The sequence below is a fragment of the Chiloscyllium punctatum genome, chromosome 28 (assembly GCF_047496795.1).
Source record: "Chiloscyllium punctatum isolate Juve2018m chromosome 28, sChiPun1.3, whole genome shotgun sequence".
In the NCBI taxonomy this organism is placed as follows: Eukaryota; Metazoa; Chordata; class Chondrichthyes; order Orectolobiformes; family Hemiscylliidae; genus Chiloscyllium; species Chiloscyllium punctatum.
Genome location: NC_092766.1, coordinates 2,156,996 through 2,179,117, shown reverse-complemented (window position 1 = coordinate 2,179,117; position 22,122 = coordinate 2,156,996).

Here is a 22,122-nt window from a genome sequence, read left to right as displayed (position 1 = left end):
GGACACACTCACATTCACACTCATACACACACAGATACTCACACCGACACAGACAGAGAAACACTCACATTCACACTCACACACACAGATACTCACATTGACACAGAGACACACTCACATTCACACACTCACACACACAGATACTCACATCGACACAGAGACACACTCACATTCACACTCACACATACAGATACTCACATCAACACAGACAGAGACACACTCACATTCACACTCACACACACAGATACTCACATTGACACAGACAGAGACACACTCACACTCACACTCACACACACAGATACTCACATCGCCACAGACAGAGACACACTCACATTCACACTCACACACACAGATACTCACATCGACACAGAGACACACTCACATTCACACTCACACACACACAGATACTCACACCGACACAGACAGAGACACACTCACATTCACACTCACACACACAGATACTCACATTGACACAGAGACACACTCACATTCACACACTCACACACACAGATACTCACATCGACACAGACAGAGACACACTCACATTCACACTCACACACACAGATACTCACATTGACACAGACAGAGACACACTCACATTCACACTCACACACACAGATACTCACATCGACACAGACAGAGACACACTCACATCACACTCACACACACACAGATACTCACATTGACACACACAGAGACACACTCACATCACACTCACACACACAGGTACTCACACCGACACAGAGACACACTCACTTTCACACTCACACATACAGATACTCACAACAACACAGACAGAGAGACACTCACATTCACACTCACACACACAGATACTCACATTGACACAGACAGAGACACACTCACATTCACACTCACACACACAGATACTCACACCGACACAGGCAGAGACACACTCACATTCACACTCACACACACAGTTACTCACACCGAGACAGACAGAGACACACCCACATTCACACTCACACACAGATACTCACACCGACACAGACAGAGATACACTCACATTCACACTCACACACACACAGATACTCACATTGACACAGAGACACACTCACATTCACACACTCACACACACAGATACTCACATCGACACAGACAGAGACACACTCACATTCACACTCACACACACACAGATACTCACATCGACACAGACAGAGACACACTCACATTCACACTCACACACACAGATACTCACACCGACACAGGCAGAGACACACTCACATTCACACTCACACACAGAGTTACTCACACCGACACAGACAGAGACACACCCACATTCACACTCACACACAGATACTCACACCGACACAGACAGAGACACACTCACATTCACACTCACACACACACAGATACTCACATTGACACAGACAGAGACACACTCACATTCACACTCACACACACAGATACTCACATTGACACAGACAGAGACACACTCACATTCAAACTCACACACACACAGATACTCACACCGATACAGACAGAGACACACTCACATTCACACTCACACACACAGATACTCACATTGACACAGAGACACACTCACATTCACACACTCACACACACAGATACTCACATCGACACAGACAGAGACACACTCACATTCACACTCACACTCACAGATACTCACATTGACACAGACCGAGACACACTCACATTCACACTCACACACACAGATACTCACATCGACACAGACAGAGACACACTCACATCACACTCACACACACACAGATACTCACATTGACACACACAGAGACACACTCACATCACACTCACACACACAGATACTCACACCGACACAGAGACACACTCACTTTCACACTCACACATACAGATACTCACAACAACACAGACAGAGAGACACTCACATTCACACTCACACTCACAGATACTCACATTGACACAGACAGAGACACACTCACATTCACACTCACACACACAGATACTCACATCGACACAGACAGAGACACACTCACATTCACACTCACACACACAGATACTCACATTGACACAGACAGACAGAGACACACTCACATTCACACTCACACACACAGATACTCACATTGACACAGACAGAGACACACTCACATTCACACTCACACACACAGATACTCACATTGACACAGACAGAGACACACTCACATTCACACTCACACACACAGACACTCACATTGACACAGACAGACAGAGACACACTCACATTCACACTCACACACACAGATACTCACATTGACACAGACAGAGACACACTCACATTCACACTCACACACACACAGATACTCACATCGACACAGACAGAGACACACTCACATTCACACTCACACACACAGATACTCACATCGACACAGACAGAGACACACTCACATTCACACACTCACACACTCAGATACTCACATCGGCACAGACAGAGACACACTCACATTCACACTCACACACACAGATACTCACATTGACACAGAGACACACTCACATTCACACTCACACACACACAGATACTCACACCGACACAGACAGAGACACACTCACATTCACACTCACACACACAGATACTCACATTGACACAGAGACACACTCACATTCACACACTCACACACACAGATACTCACATCGACACAGAGACACACTCACATTCACACTCACACATACAGATACTCACATCAACACAGACAGAGACACACTCACATTCACACTCACACACACAGATACTCACATTGACACCGACAGAGATACACTCACATTCACACTCACACACACAGATACTCACATCGACACAGACAGAGACACACTCACATTCACACTCACACATACAGATACTCACATTGACACAGCGACACACTCACATTCACACTCACACACACACAGATACTCACACCGACACAGACAGAGACACACTCACATTCACACTCACACACACAGATACTCCCATTGACACAGAGACACACTCACATTCACACACTCACACACACAGATACTCACATCGACACAGACAGAGACACACTCACATTCACACTCACACACACAGATACTCACATTGACACAGAGACACACTCACATTCACACTCACACGCACACAGATACGCACATCGACACAGACAGAGACACACTCACATTCACACTCACACACAGATACTCCCATTGACACAGAGACACACTCACATTCACACTCACACACACACAGATACTCACATCGACACAGACAGAGACACACTCACATTCACACTCACACACACAGATACTCACATTGACACAGAGACACACTCACGTTCACACTCACACACAGATACTCACATCGACACAGACAGACAGAGACACACTCACATTCACACTCACACACACACAGATACTCACATTGGCACAAACAGAGACACACTCACATTCACACTCACACACACAGATACTCACACCGACACAGAGACACACTCACATTCACACTCACACATACACAGATACTCACATCGACACAGACAGAGACACACTCACATTCACACTCACACACACAGATACTCACACCGACACAGAGACACACTCACATTCACACTCACACACACACAGATACTCACACCGACACAGACAGAGACACACTCACATTCACACTCACACACACAGATACTCACATTGACACAGACAGGGACACACTCACATTCACACTCACACACACACAGATACTCACACCGACACAGACAGAGACACACTCACATTCACACTCACACACACAGATACTCACATTGACACAGAGACACACTCACATTCACACACTCACACACACAGATACTCACATCGACACAGAGACACACTCACATTCACACTCACACATACAGATACTCACATCAACACAGACAGAGACACACTCACATTCACACTCACACACACAGATACTCACATTGACACAGACAGAGACACTCTCACATTCACACTCACACACACAGATACTCACATCGACACAGACAGAGACACTCACATTCACACTCACACACACAGATACTCACAATGACACAGAGACACACTCACATTCACACACTCACACACACAGATACTCACATCGACACAGACAGAGACACACTCACATTCACACTCACACACACAGATACTCACACTGACACAGAGACACACTCACATTCACACTCACACACACACAGATACTCACACCGACACAGACAGAGACACACTCACAATCACACTCACACACACAGATACTCACATTGACACAGACAGAGACACACTCACATTCACACTCACACACACAGATACTCACATTGACACAGACAGAGACACACTCACATTCACACACTCACACACACAGAGATACTCACATCAACACAGACAGAGACACAGTCACATTCACACTCACACACACAGATACTCACACCGACACAGACAGAGACACACTCACATTCACACTCACACACACAGATACTCACATTGACACAGACAGAGACACACTCACATTCACACTCACACACACAGATACTCACATTGACACAGACAGAGACACACTCACATTCACACTCACACACACAGATACTCACATTGACATAGACAGACAGAGACACACTCACATTCACACTCACACACACAGATACTCACACTGACACAGACAGAGACACACTCACATTCACACTCACACACACAGATACTCACACCGACACAGACAGAGACACACTCACATTCACACTCACACACACACAGATACTCACACCGACACAGACAGAGCCACACTCACATTCACACTCACACACACAGATACTCACATTGACACAGACAGAGACACACTCACATTCACACTCACACACACAGATACTCACATTGACACAGAGACACACTCACATTCACACTCACACACACAGATACTCACATCGACACAGAGACACATTCACATTCACACTCACACACACACAGATACTCACACCGACACAGACAGAGACACACTCACATTCACACTCACACACACACAGATACTCACACCGACACAGAGACACACTCAGATTCACACTCACACACACACAGATACTCACATCGACACAGACAGAGACACACTCACATTCACACTCACACACACAGATACTCACATCGACACAGACAGAGACACACTCACATTCACACTCACACACACAGATACTCACACCGACACAGAGACACACTCACATTCACACTCACACACAGATACTCACATCGACACAGACAGACAGAGACACACTCACATTCACACTCACACACACACAGATACTCACATTGACACAGAGACACACTCACATTCACACACTCACACACACAGATACTCACATTGACACAGAGACACACTCACATTCACACACTCACACACACAGATACTCACATCGACACAGACAGAGACACTCTCACATTCACACTCACATACACAGATACTCACATTGACACAGAGACACACTCACATTCACACTCACACACACACAGATTCTCACACCGACACAGACACACACTCACATTCACACTCACACACAGATACTCACATCGACACAGACAGACAGAGACACACTCACATTCACACTCACACACACACAGATACTCACATTGGCACAGACAGAGACACACTCACATTCACACTCATACACACAGATACTCACACCGACACAGAGACACACTCACATTCACACTCACATACACACAGATACTCACATCGACACAGACAGAGACACACTCACATTCACACTCACACACACAGATACTCACACCGACACAGAGACACACTCACATTCACACTCACACACACACAGATACTCACACCGACAGAGACAGAGACACACTCACATTCACACTCACACACACAGATACTCACATTGACACAGACAGGGACACACTCACATTCACACTCACACACACAGATACTCAAATTGACACAGACAGTGACACAATCACATTCACACACTCACACACACAGAGATACTCACATCAACACAGACAGAGACACACTCACATTCACACTCACACACACAGATACTCACATTGAAACAGACAGAGACACACTCACATTCACACTCACACACACACAGATTCTCACACCGACACAGACACACACTCACATTCACACTCACACACACACAGATACTCTCATTGACACAGACAGAGACACACTCACATTCACACTCACACACAGATACTCACATTGACACACACAGAGACACACTCACATTCACACTCACACACACAGATACTCACATTGACACAGACAGAGACACACTCACATTCACACTCACACACACAGATACTCACATCAACACAGACAGAGACACACTCACATTCACACTCACACACACAGATACTCACATCGACACACACAGAGACACACTCACATTCACACTCACACACACAGATACTCACATCGACACAGACAGAGACACACTCACATTCACACTCACACACACAGATACTCACATCGACACAGACAGAGACACACTCACATTCACACTCACACACACAGATACTCACATTGACACAGACAGAGACACACTCACATTCACACTCACACACACAGATACTCACATTGACACAGACAGACAGAGACACACTCACATTCACACTCACACACACAGATACTCACACCGACACAGACAGAGACACACTCACATTCACACTCACACACACAGATACTCACACCGACACAGACAGAGACACACTCACATTCACACTCACACACACACAGATACTCACACCGACACAGACAGAGACACACTCACATTCACACTCACACACACAGATACTCACATCGACACAGACAGAGACACACACACATTCACACTCACACACACAGATACTCACATTGACACAGAGACACACTCACATTCACACTCACACACACAGATACTCACATCGACACAGACAGAGACACACTCACATTCACACTCACACACACACAGATACTCACACCGACACAGACAGAGACACACTCACATTCACACTCACACACACACAGATCCTCACACCGACACAGAGACACACTCAGATTGACACTCACACACACACAGATACTCACATCGACACAGACAGAGACACACTCACATTCACACTCACACACACAGATACTCACATCGACACAGACAGAGACACACTCACATTCACACAATCACACACACAGATACTCACATCGACACAGACAGAGACACACTCACATTCACACTCACACACACAGATACTCACATTGACACAGAGACACACTCACATTCACACTCACACACACACAGATACTCACACCAACACAGACAGAGACACACTCACATTCACACTCACACACACAGATACTCACATTGACACAGACAGAGACACACTCACATTCACACACTCACACACACAGATACTCACATCGACACAGTGACACACTCACATTCACACTCACACACACAGATACTCACATCAACACAGACAGAGACACACTCACATTCACACTCACACACACAGATACTCACATTGACACAGAGACACACTCACATTCACAAACTCACACACACAGACTCTCACATCGACACAGACAGAGACACACTCACATTCACACTCACACACACAGATACTCACATTGACACAGAGACACACTCAAATTCACACACTCACACACACTGATACTCACATCGACACAGAGACACACTCACATTCACACTCACACACACACAGATACTCACATCGACACAGACAGAGACACACTCACATTCACACTCACACACACAGATACTCACATTGACACAGAGACACACTCACATTCACACTCACACACACACAGATACTCACATCGACACAGACAGAGACACAATCACATTCACACTCACACACACAGATACTCACATTGACACAGAGACACAATTACATTCACACTCACACACAGATACTCACATTGACACAGAGACACACTCACATTCACACTGACACACACAGATACTCACATTGACACAGAGACACACTCACATTCACACTCACACACACACAGATACTCACATCGACACAGACAGAGACACACTCACATTCACACTCACACACACACAGATACTCACATTGGCACAGACAGACACACACTGACATTCACACTCACACACACAGATACTCACACCGACACAGAGACACACTCACATTCACACTCACACACACACAGATACTCACACCGACACAGACAGAGACACACTCACATTCACACTCACACACACAGATACTCACATTGACACAGAGACACACTCACATTCACACACTCACACACACAGATACTCACATCGACACAGAGACACACTCACATTCACACTCACACATACAGATACTCACATCAACACAGACAGAGACACACTCACATTCACACTCACACACACAGATACTCACATTGACACAGACAGAGACACTCTCACATTCACACTCACACACACAGATACTCACATCGACACAGACAGAGACACTCACATTCACATTCACACACACAGATACTCACAATGACACAGAGACACACTCACATTCACACACTCACACACACAGATACTCACATCGACACAGACAGAGACACACTCACATTCACACTCACACACACAGATACTCACACTGACACAGAGACACACTCACATTCACACTCACACACACACAGATACTCACACCGACACAGACAGAGACACACTCACATTCACACTCACACACACAGATACTCACATTGACACAGACAGAGACACACTCACATTCACACTCACACACACAGATACTCACATTGACACAGACAGAGACACACTCACATTCACACACTCACACACACAGAGATACTCACATCAACACAGACAGAGACACAGTCACATTCACACTCACACACACAGATACTCACACCGACACAGACAGAGACACACTCACATTCACACTCACACACACAGATACTCACATTGACACAGACAGAGACACACTCACATTCACACTCACACACACAGATACTCACATTGACACAGACAGAGACACACTCACATTCACACTCACACACACAGATACTCACATTGACATAGACAGACAGAGACACACTCACATTCACACTCACACACACAGATACTCACACTGACACAGACAGAGACACACTCACATTCACACTCACACACACAGATACTCACACCGACACAGACAGAGACACACTCACATTCACACTCACACACACACAGATACTCACACCGACACAGACAGAGCCACACTCACATTCACACTCACACACACAGATACTCACATTGACACAGACAGAGACACACTCACATTCACACTCACACACACAGATACTCACATTGACACAGAGACACACTCACATTCACACTCACACACACAGATACTCACATCGACACAGAGACACATTCACATTCACACTCACACACACACAGATACTCACACCGACACAGACAGAGACACACTCACATTCACACTCACACACACACAGATACTCACACCGACACAGAGACACACTCAGATTCACACTCACACACACACAGATACTCACATCGACACAGACAGAGACACACTCACATTCACACTCACACACACAGATACTCACATCGACACAGACAGAGACACACTCACATTCACACTCACACACACAGATACTCACACCGACACAGAGACACACTCACATTCACACTCACACACAGATACTCACATCGACACAGACAGACAGAGACACACTCACATTCACACTCACACACACACAGATACTCACATTGACACAGAGACACACTCACATTCACACACTCACACACACAGATACTCACATTGACACAGAGACACACTCACATTCACACACTCACACACACAGATACTCACATCGACACAGACAGAGACACTCTCACATTCACACTCACATACACAGATACTCACATTGACACAGAGACACACTCACATTCACACTCACACACACACAGATTCTCACACCGACACAGACACACACTCACATTCACACTCACACACAGATACTCACATCGACACAGACAGACAGAGACACACTCACATTCACACTCACACACACACAGATACTCACATTGGCACAGACAGAGACACACTCACATTCACACTCATACACACAGATACTCACACCGACACAGAGACACACTCACATTCACACTCACATACACACAGATACTCACATCGACACAGACAGAGACACACTCACATTCACACTCACACACACAGATACTCACACCGACACAGAGACACACTCACATTCACACTCACACACACACAGATACTCACACCGACAGAGACAGAGACACACTCACATTCACACTCACACACACTGATACTCACATTGACACAGACAGGGACACACTCACATTCACACTCACACACACAGATACTCACATTGACACAGACAGTGACACAATCACATTCACACACTCACACACACAGAGATACTCACATCAACACAGACAGAGACACACTCACATTCACACTCACACACACAGATACTCACATTGAAACAGACAGAGACACACTCACATTCACACTCACACACACACAGATTCTCACACCGACACAGACACACACTCACATTCACACTCACACACACACAGATACTCTCATTGACACAGACAGAGACACACTCACATTCACACTCACACACAGACACTCACATTGACACACACAGAGACACACTCACATTCACACTCACACACACAGATACTCACATTGACACAGACAGAGACACACTCACATTCACACTCACACACACAGATACTCACATCAACACAGACAGAGACACACTCACATTCACACTCACACACACAGATACTCACATCGACACACACAGAGACACACTCACATTCACACTCACACACACAGATACTCACATCGACACAGACAGAGACACACTCACATTCACACTCACACACACAGATACTCACATCGACACAGACAGAGACACACTCACATTCACACTCACACACACAGATACTCACATTGACACAGACAGAGACACACTCACATTCACACTCACACACACAGATACTCACATTGACACAGACAGACAGAGACACACTCACATTCACACTCACACACACAGATACTCACACCGACACAGACAGAGACACACTCACATTCACACTCACACACACAGATACTCACACCGACACAGACAGAGACACACTCACATTCACACTCACACACACACAGATACTCACACCGACACAGACAGAGACACACTCACATTCACACTCACACACACACAGATACTCACATCGACACAGACAGAGACACACACACATTCACACTCACACACACAGATACTCACATTGACACAGAGACACACTCACATTCACACTCACACACACAGATACTCACATCGACACAGACAGAGACACACTCACATTCACACTCACACACACACAGATACTCACACCGACACAGACAGAGACACACTCACATTCACACTCACACACACACAGATCCTCACACCGACACAGAGACACACTCAGATTGACACTCACACACACACAGATACTCACATCGACACAGACAGAGACACACTCACATTCACACTCACACACACAGATACTCACATCGACACAGACAGAGACACACTCACATTCACACAATCACACACACAGATACTCACATCGACACAGACAGAGACACACTCACATTCACACTCACACACACAGATACTCACATTGACACAGAGACACACTCACATTCACACTCACACACACACAGATACTCACACCAACACAGACAGAGACACACTCACATTCACACTCACACACACAGATACTCACATTGACACAGACAGAGACACACTCACATTCACACACTCACACACACAGATACTCACATCGACACAGTGACACACTCACATTCACACTCACACACACAGATACTCACATCAACACAGACAGAGACACACTCACATTCACACTCACACACACAGATACTCACATTGACACAGAGACACACTCACATTCACAAACTCACACACACTGACTCTCACATCGACACAGACAGAGACACACTCACATTCACACTCACACACACAGATACTCACATTGACACAGAGACACACTCAAATTCACACACTCACACACACTGATACTCACATCGACACAGAGACACACTCACATTCACACTCACACACACACAGATACTCACATCGACACAGACAGAGACACACTCACATTCACACTCACACACACAGATACTCACATTGACACAGAGACACACTCACATTCACACTCACACACACACAGATACTCACATCGACACAGACAGAGACACAATCACATTCACACTCACACACACAGATACTCACATTGACACAGAGACACAATTACATTCACACTCACACACAGATACTCACATTGACACAGAGACACACTCACATTCACACTGACACACACAGATACTCACATTGACACAGAGACACACTCACATTCACACTCACACACACACAGATACTCACATCGACACAGACAGAGACACACTCACATTCACACTCACACACACACAGATACTCACATTGGCACAGACAGACACACACTGACATTCACACTCACACACACAGATACTCACACCGACACAGAGACACACTCACATTCACACTCACACACACACAGATACTCACACCGACACAGACAGAGACACACTCACATTCACACTCACACACACAGATACTCACATCGACACAGACAGAGACACACTCACATTCACACTCACACACAGACAGATACTCACATCGACACAGACAGAGACACACTCACATCACACTCACACACACACAGATACTCACATCGACACACACAGAGACACACTCACATCACACTCACACACACAGATACTCACACCGACACAGAGACACACTCACATTCACACTCACACATACAGATACTCAAATCAACACAGACAGAGACACACTCACATTCACACTCACAGACACAGATACTCACATTGACACAGACAGAGACACACTCACAGTCACACTCACACACACAGATACTCACATCGACACAGACAGAGACACACTCACATTCACACTCACACACACAGATACTCACATTGACACAGACAGAGACACACTCACATTCACACTCACACACACACAGATACTCACATTGACACAGAGACACACTCACATTCACACTCACACACACAGATATTCACACCGACACAGACAGAGACACACTCACATTCACACTCACACACACACAGATACTCACATTGACACAGACAGAGACACTCACATTCACACTCACACACACAGATACTCACATCGACACAGACAGAGACACACTCACATTCACACTCACACACACAGATACTAACATTGACACAGACAGAGACACACTCACATTCACACTCACACACACAGATACTCACATTGACACAGACAGACAGAGACACACACACATTCACACTCACACACACAGATACTCACATTGACACAGACAGAGACACACTCACATTCACACTCACACACACAGATACTCACATTGACACAGACAGAGACACACTCACATTCACACTCACACACACAGACACTCACATTGACACAGACAGACAGAGACACACTCACATTCACACTCACACACACAGATACTCACACCGACACAGACAGAGACACACTCACATTCACACTCACACACACAGATACTCACACCGACACAGACAGAGACACACCCACATTCACACTCACCCACAAATACTCACACCGACACAGACAGAAACACACTCACATTCACACTCACACACACAGATACTCACATCGACACAGATAGAGACACACTCACATTCACACTCACACACACAGATACTCACATTGACACAGAGACACACTCACATTCACACTCACACACACACAGATACTCACACCGACACAGACAGAGACACACTCACATTCACACTCACACACACAGATACTCACATTGACACAGAGACACACTCACATTCACACACTCACACACACAGATACTCACATCGACACAGACAGAGACACACTCACATTCACACTCACACACACAGATACTCACATTGACACAGACAGAGCCACGCACACATTCACACTCACACACACACAGATACTCACACCGACACAGACAGAGACACACTCACATTCACACTCACACACACAGATACTCACATTGACACAGAGACACACTCACATTCACACACTCACATACTCACATCGACACAGACAGAGACACACTCACATTCACACTCACACACACACAGATACTCACAACGACACAGATAGAGCCACACTCACATTCACAGTCACACACACAGATACTCACATCGACACAGACAGAGACACACTCACATTCACACTCACACACACAGATACTCACATTGACACAGAGACACACTCACATTCACACTCACACACACAGATACTCACATCGACACAGACAGAGACACACTCACATTCACACTCACACACACACAGATACTCACACCGACACAGACAGAGACACACTCACATTGACACACTCACACACACAGATACTCACATCGACACAGAGACACACTCACATTCACACTCACACACACACAGATACTCACACCAACACAGACAGAGACACACTCACATTCACACTCACACACACAGATACTCACATTGACACAGACAGAGACCCACTCACATTCACACACTCACACACACAGATACTCACATCGACACAGAGACACACTCACATTCACACTCTCACACACAGATACTCACATCAACACAGACAGAGACAAACTCACATTCACACTCACACACACAGATACTCACATTGACACAGAGACACACTCACATTCACAAACTCACACACACAGATACTCACATCGACACAGACAGAGACACACTCACATTCACACTCACACACACAGATACTCACATTGACACAGAGACACACTCAAATTCACACACTCACACACACAGATACTCACATCGACACAGAGACACACTCACATTCACACTCACACACACACAGATACTCACAACGACACAGACAGAGACACACTCCCATTCACACTCGCACATACAGATACTCACATTGACACAGAGACACACTCACATTCACACTCACACACACACAGATACTCACATCGACACAGACAGAGACACACTCACATTCACACTCACACACACAGATACTCACATTGACACAGAGACACACTCACATTCACACTCACACACAGATACTCACATCGACACAGACAGACAGAGACACACTCACATTCACACTCACACACACACAGATACTCACATTGGCACAGACAGACACACACTCACATTCACACTCACACACACAGATACTCATACCGACACAGAGACACACTCACATTCACACTCACACACACAGATACTCACATTGACACAGAGACACATTTACATCCACACTCACACACAGATACTCACATCGACACAGACAGACAGAGACACACTCACATTCACACTCACACACACACAGATACTCACATTGGCACAGACAGACACACACTCACATTCACACTCACACACACAGATACTCATACCGACACAGAGACACACTCACATTCACACTCACACACACAGATACTCACATTGACACAGAGACACATTTACATTCACACTCACACACAGATACTCACATCGACACAGACAGACAGAGACACACTCACATTCACACTCACACACACACAGATACTCACATTGGCACAGACAGACACACACTCACATTCACACTCACACACACAGATACTCACACCGACACAGACAAAGACACACTCACATTCACACTCACACACACAGATACTACACATCGACACAGACAGAGACACACTCACATTCACACTCACACACAGACAGATACTCACATCGACACAGACAGAGACACACTCACATCACACTCACACACACACAGATACTCACATCGACACACACAGAGACACACTCACATCACACTCACACACACAGATACTCACACCGACACAGAGACACACTCACATTCACACTCACACATACAGATACTCAAATCAACACAGACAGAGACACACTCACATTCACACTCACACACACAGATACTCACATCGACACAGAGACACACTCACATTCACACTCACACACACAGATACTCACATTGACACAGACAGAGACACACTCACATTCACACTCACACACACACAGATACTCACATTGACACAGAGACACACTCACATTCATACTCACACACACAGATACTCACATTGACACAGACAGAGACACACTCACATTCACATTCACACACACAGATACTCACACCGACACAGACAGAGACACACTCACATTCACACTCACACACACACAGATACTCACATTGACACAGACAGAGACACTCACATTCACACTCACACACACAGATACTCACATCGACACAGACAGAGACACACTCACATTCACAGTCACACACACAGATATTCACATTGACACAGACAGAGACACACTCACATTCACACTCACGCACACAGATACTCACATTGACACAGACAGACAGAGACACACACACATTCACACTCACACACACAGATACTCACATTGACACAGACAGAGACACACTCACATTCACACTCACACACACAGATACTCACATTGACACAGACAGAGACACACTCACATTCACACTCACACACACAGATACTCACATTGACACAGACAGACAGAGACACACTCACATTCACACTCACACACACAGAAACTCACATCGACACAGACAGAGACACACACACATTCACACTCACACACACAGATACTCACACCGGCACAGACAGAGACACACCCACATTCACACTCACCCACAGATACTCACACCGACACAGACAGAAACACACTCACATTCACACTCACACACACACAGATACTCACACCAACACAGACAGAGACACACTCACATTCACACTCACACACACAGATACTCACATTGACACAGACAGAGACACACTCACATTCACACACTCACACACACAGATACTCACATCGACACAGTGACACACTCACATTCACACTCACACACACAGATACTCACATCAACACAGACAGAGACACACTCACATTCACACTCACACACACAGATACTCACATTGACACAGAGACACACTCACATTCACAAACTCACACACACAGACTCTCACATCGACACAGACAGAGACACACTCACATTCACACTCACACACACAGATACTCACATTGACACAGAGACACACTCAAATTCACACACTCACACACACTGATACTCACATCGACACAGAGACACACTCACATTCACACTCACACACACACAGATACTCACATCGACACAGACAGAGACACACTCACATTCACACTCACACACACAGATACTCACATTGACACAGAGACACACTCACATTCACACTCACACACACACAGATACTCACATCGACACAGACAGAGACACAATCACATTCACACTCACACACACAGATACTCACATTGACACAGAGACACAATTACATTCACACTCACACACAGATACTCACATTGACACAGAGACACACTCACATTCACACTGACACACACAGATACTCACATTGACACAGAGACACACTCACATTCACACTCACACACACACAGATACTCACATCGACACAGACAGAGACACACTCACATTCACACTCACACACACACAGATACTCACATTGGCACAGACAGACACACACTGACATTCACACTCACACACACAGATACTCACACCGACACAGAGACACACTCACATTCACACTCACACACACACAGATACTCACACCGACACAGACAGAGACACACTCACATTCACACTCACACACACAGATACTCACATCGACACAGACAGAGACACACTCACATTCACACTCACACACAGACAGATACTCACATCGACACAGACAGAGACACACTCACATCACACTCACACACACACAGATACTCACATCGACACACACAGAGACACACTCACATCACACTCACACACACAGATACTCACACCGACACAGAGACACACTCACATTCACACTCACACATACAGATACTCAAATCAACACAGACAGAGACACACTCACATTCACACTCACAGACACAGATACTCACATTGACACAGACAGAGACACACTCACAGTCACACTCACACACACAGATACTCACATCGACACAGACAGAGACACACTCACATTCACACTCACACACACAGATACTCACATTGACACAGACAGAGACACACTCACATTCACACTCACACACACACAGATACTCACATTGACACAGAGACACACTCACATTCACACTCACACACACAGATACTCACACCGACACAGACAGAGACACACTCACATTCACACTCACACACACACAGATACTCACATTGACACAGACAGAGACACTCACATTCACACTCACACACACAGATACTCACATCGACACAGACAGAGACACACTCACATTCACACTCACACACACAGATACTAACATTGACACAGACAGAGACACACTCACATTCACACTCACACACACAGATACTCACATTGACACAGACAGACAGAGACACACACACATTCACACTCACACACACAGATACTCACATTGACACAGACAGAGACACACTCACATTCACACTCACACACACAGATACTCACATTGACACAGGCAGAGACACACTCACATTCACACTCACACACACAGACACTCACATTGACACAGACAGACAGAGACACACTCACATTCACACTCACACACACAGATACTCACACCGACACAGACAGAGACACACTCACATTCACACTCACACACACAGATACTCACACCGACACAGACAGAGACACACCCACATTCACACTCACCCACAAATACTCACACCGACACAGACAGAAACACACTCACATTCACACTCACACACACAGATACTCACATCGACACAGATAGAGACACACTCACATTCACACTCACACACACAGATACTCACATTGACACAGAGACACACTCACATTCACACTCACACACACACAGATACTCACACCGACACAGACAGAGACACACTCACATTCACACTCACACACACAGATACTCACATTGACACAGAGACACACTCACATTCACACACTCACACACACAGATACTCACATCGACACAGACAGAGACACACTCACATTCACACTCACACACACAGATACTCACATTGACACAGACAGAGCCACGCACACATTCACACTCACACACACACAGATACTCACACCGACACAGACAGAGACACACTCACATTCACACTCACACACACAGATACTCACATTGACACAGAGACACACTCACATTCACACACTCACATACTCACATCGACACAGACAGAGACACACTCACATTCACACTCACACACACACAGATACTCACACCGACACAGATAGAGCCACACTCACATTCACAGTCACACACACAGATACTCACATCGACACAGACAGAGACACACTCACATTCACACTCACACACACAGATACTCACATTGACACAGAGACACACTCACATTCACACTCACACACACAGATACTCACATCGACACAGACAGAGACACACTCACATTCACACTCACACACACACAGATACTCACACCGACACAGACAGAGACACACTCACATTGACACACTCACACACACAGATACTCACATCGACACAGAGACACACTCACATTCACACTCACACACACACAGATACTCACACCAACACAGACAGAGACACACTCACATTCACACTCACACACACAGATACTCACATTGACACAGACAGAGACCCACTCACATTCACACACTCACACACACAGATACTCACATCGACACAGAGACACACTCACATTCACACTCTCACACACAGATACTCACATCAACACAGACAGAGACAAACTCACATTCACACTCACACACACAGATACTCACATTGACACAGAGACACACTCACATTCACAAACTCACACACACAGATACTCACATCGACACAGACAGAGACACACTCACATTCACACTCACACACACAGATACTCACATTGACACAGAGACACACTCAAATTCACACACTCACACACACAGATACTCACATCGACACAGAGACACACTCACATTCACACTCACACACACACAGATACTCACATCGACACAGACAGAGACACACTCACATTCACACTCGCACATACAGATACTCACATTGACACAGAGACACACTCACATTCACACTCACACACACACAGATACTCACATCGACACAGACAGAGACACACTCACATTCACACTCACACACACAGATACTCACATTGACACAGAGACACATTTACATTCACACTCACACACAGATACTCACATCGACACAGACAGACAGAGACACACTCACATTCACACTCACACACACACAGATACTCACATTGGCACAGACAGACACACACTCACATTCACACTCACACACACAGATACTCATACCGACACAGAGACACACTCACATTCACACTCACACACACAGATACTCACATTGACACAGAGACACATTTACATTCACACTCACACACAGATACTCACATCGACACAGACAGACAGAGACACACTCACATTCACACTCACACACACACAGATACTCACATTGGCACAGACAGACACACACTCACATTCACACTCACACACACAGATACTCATACCGACACAGAGACACACTCACATTCACACTCACACACACAGATACTCACATTGACACAGAGACACATTTACATTCACACTCACACACAGATACTCACATCGACACAGACAGACAGAGACACACTCACATTCACACTCACACACACACAGATACTCACATTGGCACAGACAGACACACACTCACATTCACACTCACACACACAGATACTCACACCGACACAGACAAAGACACACTCACATTCACACTCACACACACAGATACTACACATCGACACAGACAGAGACACACTCACATTCACACTCACACACAGACAGATACTCACATCGACACAGACAGAGACACACTCACATCACACTCACACACACACAGATACTCACATCGACACACACAGAGACACACTCACATCACACTCACACACACAGATACTCACACCGACACAGAGACACACTCACATTCACACTCACACATACAGATACTCAAATCAACACAGACAGAGACACACTCACATTCACACTCACACACACAGATACTCACATCGACACAGAGACACACTCACATTCACACTCACACACACAGATACTCACATTGACACAGACAGAGACACACTCACATTCACACTCACACACACACAGATACTCACATTGACACAGAGACACACTCACATTCATACTCACACACACAGATACTCACATTGACACAGACAGAGACACACTCACATTCACATTCACACACACAGATACTCACACCGACACAGACAGAGACACACTCACATTCACACTCACACACACACAGATACTCACATTGACACAGACAGAGACACTCACATTCACACTCACACACACAGATACTCACATCGACACAGACAGAGACACACTCACATTCACAGTCACACACACAGATATTCACATTGACACAGACAGAGACACACTCACATTCACACTCACGCACACAGATACTCACATTGACACAGACAGACAGAGACACACACACATTCACACTCACACACACAGATACTCACATTGACACAGACAGAGACACACTCACATTCACACTCACACACACAGATACTCACATTGACACAGACAGAGACACACTCACATTCACACTCACACACACAGATACTCACATTGACACAGACAGACAGAGACACACTCACATTCACACTCACACACACAGAAACTCACATCGACACAGACAGAGACACACACACATTCACACTCACACACACAGATACTCACACCGGCACAGACAGAGACACACCCACATTCACACTCACCCACAGATACTCACACCGACACAGACAGAAACACACTCACATTCACACTCACACACACAGATACTCACATTGACACAGAGACACACCCACATTCACACACTCACACACACAGATACTCACATCGACATAGAGACACACTCACATTCACACTCACACATACAGATACTCACATCAACACAGACAGAGGCACACTCACATTCACACTCACACACACAGATACTCACATTGACAC